The following is a 6,000-nucleotide window of genomic DNA, read 5'->3' on the forward strand; positions in this document are numbered from 1 at the left end:
AAGGAGCCTAAATGCCTGCTTTATGAAAACATCATGTGAGTCGTGGCAGGAGGTGTAGGCTGTACCCCAGCTGCACACTGGCTCAGGCTGTTAAGGGTGCCTGATGGCCACACCTTTATCCCAGCACTGATTAGCAGCTCCCTGGGGCTGCTGAATCCCATGTTTTGCACAGGGCTTGCCACTTCCTGACCCCCAGTCTGCACCCAGAACCCTGGCCCCTGCCCTCCCCATGTGCCCAGCTGCCACTCCTATTGTCTAACTGTGGCGATGTTGGTGGGCCAGCAGCAGAACATGTAGCAGAGAAGCAGCTTCCCCTTCTCTGCTTCTCTTGGCCATACCAGGCATGGTGGCATGTGCCTGTAGTAGTCTCGGCTACACAGGAGGCAGTCCATAGACAGATTCCTCATTCACATGCAACCAAAATCATCGTGCTTCAGTTGGCTTTTGAGAACACAAATAAAGATTGCAAATAGGCCATTAGGGCAGACAGGGCCACAAAAGATTCTTAAGACAAAATAAAATACCAAAATTTTGACTAGTCCTATTTAAAGGAGATCATAATTCAGCTTGACCAAATACATCTGAGTGCTGGATAGGAATTCCTTTGGTGAATAAAGGAGCAGCTGCCTGGAAACATCTTGTTCCAGCCTTTATCCATTAATGGAACTCCAATAGTTTATGCTTTATGGGAGACACACACCAATAAATGTTGCTAGACATATTGTGTTATGTTTACATTGGTCATTATCAAAAGACTAAGTTTTCTAGAACAATAAGGTTCCATTACAGATGCTGTTGGTAAAGAACTAAATTAAGAGACAAAGGTTTCTATATAGCTATGATATTCACTATTACTAATCTCATGGTATACTAAATGTAGCCATGCCTTGCAGGTGTACAGGTCTTCTAAGATGTAAAATTAGTATTATTTATGGTGATAACCTTGGTCTAGACTCAGATATCTGCCTTTCTTTTGTGTTCCAGCTACTTGTGATAAGAGGTATATGTCAAACTAACTTGAGGCCACCAGTCCGATGACAATTTTTTAACAAAAGGCTTATGTGTCACTACACTTCAAAATGCTCAAGCATTGAGCAGTCCAGACAATGTCACACTTCTTCAGTGACATCCCATTAAAGGATAAAAAGTTAGGTGAGAGCTTCTTTATGTACTAAATAGGGATGATTGACTAAGAAGACTATTCTGTACTAGGATGGACTTTCAAGTTTGTTACAAAAATTATGTCATCATGATTATCATGCTAAAATACTATGTGTGGCTCTTGATCTCATTTTCTCTATAAACTATATAACTATTGTCTGTTAACAGTCTACAGGGATACCACTATGAAAACCACTATGGTTGATAGGAAATAACAGAACTCTGGCAATACTTTATATTTCAAAGTGTTTAATATCCAGATGAAATTATAATAGTTGAACTCATTGTTCGTGCTACAATACTGTTCCTTAGGTTACAAAGAGCAATTCAAAGTCACTGTGCCACCTTTTATATTGAGCATATTAGGTCCCATTTTAATTTACTGGGTCCTTTAGCCTATGGTAACCAACAGGCTGATCCATTGATGGCTTCTGTTACTCCCTTTGATCTAGCCAGATAATCACATTCATATCATCATCAAAATAGCAGAGCCCTAACCAAAGAATTTCAACTGTCTCACTCACAAGCTAGAAAAATTGTCTTGTTATGTCCTACTTGCCAACACATCCCTCACCCTCACTGTACTAAAGGATGCAACACCTAAGGGACTTCAACAAAATAAAATTTGACTAATTGATGTTACTCATATCTGATCCTTTGGGCAGTTACAAAATGTCCATGTATCTACAGATACTCCCATATGATTCGTGCTACCTGCCATAGTGGCAAAAAGGTGGGACATGTTCAAAAACATTGTTTGTCTGCTTTTGCTGCTATGGGAGTCCCTCATACAATCAAAACTGACAATGGACCCTCATATGTTAGTAAAGCTTTATCCTTTTTTCAGCTCTATCATATTAAACATTTTACAGGCATTCCCTACAATGCTCAGGGCCAAGCCATAATAGAGCGTGCACATCTTTCCTTAAAGATACAATTACAGTAACAAAAGGGGGAGTATGGTTATTTCCACAGGCACAATTAGATCTTGCTACCTGAACCTTAAATTTTTTAAACAGAAAATAAATACATTCCATCAGAGCTTCACTGGCAAAAAGACAAATCTAAAAACATTCCTAGAGCACAAGTCCATTGGAAAGATGTCCAAACAGGAAAGTGGGATGGTCCAGTACAATTAAGAACATGGAGTCAAGGGTATACTTGTGCATTAAAAGGTCATAGAACACCTTTGTGGGTGTCATCCCAGGATGTGTGACTATAGAGAGAGGAGATTTCCAAACCTATGGTGAAGTCTGCTGCTGCCAGGCCTATCAGTACAAGCCTTCTCACAGATGACCTTAACAAGACATTTCAGCTATCAGCAACCACACAAACAGCAAAGTCCCACAGACATGGGGACGAGTGAATAAGACAACCTAATAGGCTGAAAGGCTGGTGATGAGACGGCTTCCCACGTATCCAAGAAAATATGTTCATTGCTTTGATAGCCATCATCCCTTGTTCTCTATGTATAAACCCTTTGTCCAGAAAGGGATACTGAGTATATATACCCAGCCCCCCTCTATTATGATCCCTTCTATGGGCTGATTTTCCTCCTGAGATTTATCATGATCAATTAGATTGGGTTCCAGAACCCTTTATAGCCCTGGGGTGCATAGATCCCAATATTACTCTAAATTATACATCACACTTTCTATATACACCCTTATGCTTCGAACATCAGCCCTTAAAATCTAATTGTTTGCCTGTGTACCCAGTTTTTGGATGGCCCATCATGATGAGCAATTGATATTCCTGGGAATGGGATCAGTTAACATCTCAGGAGAACAGATTAAATCCTCTGCACCCAGCATCCCTCCTTATACAAAATACACTTCTGGGAGTGACAGTTATGATCATGCTCCCCCAACATGGACATCCTGTAAAGGAGAAAAAGGACAAAAAATATATTCAAATCACTTTGAGTTCATAGACTGGAGCCCACATGGGAAGCTGGAGGGGAGAGACAACAACCACGTGGGCCATTGGCATTATTACACCAAGTACCTTGGAAGCAATACTTCTGTTATGTACACTACAAATGAGGGGCAATTTGCACGTCATGGGTCTAGCTTCTCCCCCCCCCATCGCCACAAGCCATCATTAATGGCAAACCTGGACCCTTTCAGAGGACATTTTTTAAAATGACCCTTCCCTATTATATTGGTCAAAAGTGGAAGAGATGTTTATACATACAAATTTACTGATAATACCTCCACTATCCAAATTTGGGAGAGCAAAATCACAGTTTTTCACAGGTACTTATAATCCTTGTGTTTTCTTGTATGGAACTATGTAATCCTTGTATGGAACTACTAAATGAAATCTCATGTCTTTTAACCATAGGGAATGTACCTTAAACCACTGTATATCCTCTAGAGCCCTAGCAAACAAGACTCTACTGATCTTAGGGCTCATGCCTAGAATTTGAATGCCTGTGAGTCTTACAGAGCTATGGGTCAACACCCTTGTGATTCATTTATTACAAATATTACTTAACCATCTTATACACAAGACAAAACAAATATTATTTCTAGAATTATTTCTTTGGTGTTAATGATTTCTAGTGTTACTGCATCCTCTAGAGCTCTTGCTCATTCTACACATACTGCTCATTTTGTAGATAATTGAACCAGAACTGCAGACAAAGCTTAAAATATACAACGTTCTATTGACACAAAATTTTAGTCACAAATTATTGTCTTAGAAACTACTGTTATGTAGATGGGAGGTCAAACAGAGAACTTGCAGCTACAGCAAGGTCTCCAGTGTCACTTTAATATTAGTAGGTACTATGTAACACCTCTCATGTAAAACCGATCTACCTATCCTTGGGAACATATAATGAGCCATATACAGGGTGTTATACATACTAATATAAGTATTGATTTAGAGGCATTACAAAAGGAGATATTATCTATGTCTCAGCAGACTCAAAATTTTGATGAACAAATTCAGGATTAGGATAAATATGCTGGTACCTTTGATCAACTTACTCTGTGAAATTATCTCAAGGCCCATTTTCAATTTTATACTGTACTGATTATACTAATCAGCATATTTTGTGCTTCTTCTCCTACTCTGTCACAGGGGAAATCAAATGAAAAATGCCTAGACGCAGTCTAACCTCAATTATGCTGTTTCAACTCTTGCAAGTACAGAAACAAGAAGAAGGAACCTTTGGGGACCAGGGAATATGAAATAATATTTTACTATGCTGGGGACCAGGCTCCATGACTATGGTCCTGTGATCCGAGGCAATGTGACTTGCCTCCAGGACAGGAGAGTTTGCAAGTAACTGCATACTCTCTGGCTGTGTAGGGAAAACTCATATTCACAGCCTCCCCTGGGCAAGATAATATCTGCTGAGGATGATGTACCAAATGCAGGCATCCAGGGATGCGGAAAGACCTTAACTTGTTTCCTTTGAAATGCTAAACTTAATCCCCACTTTATTACCCCTGTTGTTTCTACAGTCACTCTTCCAGGAAAAGTCTACCACCCCTTCCATTGCTCCTTGCTAGCTAATAAAAGCGGACAACTGCAGAGATGGGTGTGCTTATCCACTAAAGACAAGTTCTTCCTGGTCCCTGGGTACCTTGAAATTTGCCTTTTGTCTCTTTTTTTCTCTTGCCACTCCCCCGCCCACATATTCAGGCATCTGATCAGCCCCTGGCACACTTCAGGTAGTGGGGAAAGTTCAAGCTCAGCCTGGACAACCTGACTCAGAAAGAGGGTGGGAGGTTGAAGACATAGCTCAGTGCCAAAACCCTCAGTTCCGTCCCTAGTACTGAGCAAAAAGAGGGAGAGAGAGAGGGAGGGAAGGAAGGAAGAGAGAAAGAAAAAGAGAGAAGGAAGAGGAAGAAGAAGAGGGAGAAAAGAGCAGAGAGGATAGAAAGGAAAAGAAAGTTCCGGCTTTTAGCCAGAAGGACTGTTGACAGCAGGGCCTGGAGGACACTTTGTGTGAAGTGATGCACAGCTGTCGTTTCCATGAGGTGTGGCCCTGTGAGTCCTGTGCCGTCTTTGAGAGCACACGTGGAGGGGCGGGGGGGGGGGGGGGGGCTGTATTCGCAGGTGCAGGTGCCTCGGGGGAACATGTGGCTCCCATCAGCAGGTGGAACAACACAGGGGGAAGGATGACCAGTGCAGCAGGGGGCACCGCCCCCCTTTACCACCTCCTGGCTGGGTGACTGGAGCTGACTCCTAACCTCTCATGCCTGCACTTCCATTTGGAGAACAGCACGTGTAGGATCCTCGCAAGGCCTCACGGTGGCAAGGACGGAGACAGCACGAGTGGGACAGGGGTCACGGCGCCTTCACTTAAGAAGATGCCATTCCAGGAAGAGCTTGGTGTGCCCAGGCCACTGCCCTCTTGCCCATCCGTTGGGCACTTCACCTACCCCGTGTGGCCCACTCACACCACCCGGGGCCAGCTCCACAACCACTTCTCTCCCTCCCTGGGTTCAGCCAGTGCAAAGAAGCGGATGACTGACACCAACGGGCTCACTCTTCAGACAGCCCTGTTCATCCAGTGTGGTTCCCACTTGATAGAGGTGGAATGCTTTCAGAGAGGTGACGCCACCAGCCCAACGGCACACAGCAGCGAGCAGTGCAGCAAAGACAGGAATTCAAGGGCATCTCATTCCGAAACCAGTGCTGTTCTCTTCCTCACTCTGCCCTCCTCCAGCCCTCCTCACCCCATCTACGGTGGGGGCAGGAATACTGCTCTACGCAACTTCTAGATTATCTGCTCTGTTGGGTAATTGAAGATTATAAAGTGCGCAGGTGCTGCAGCCCCACTGCCTGGACCCATCTGTAGGGGTTGTGGAAGCTTAGGTT

This window comes from Chinchilla lanigera, unplaced genomic scaffold (assembly GCF_000276665.1).
Source record: "Chinchilla lanigera isolate Chin_1 unplaced genomic scaffold, ChiLan1.0 scaffold00013, whole genome shotgun sequence".
Taxonomy (NCBI): Eukaryota; Metazoa; Chordata; class Mammalia; order Rodentia; family Chinchillidae; genus Chinchilla; species Chinchilla lanigera.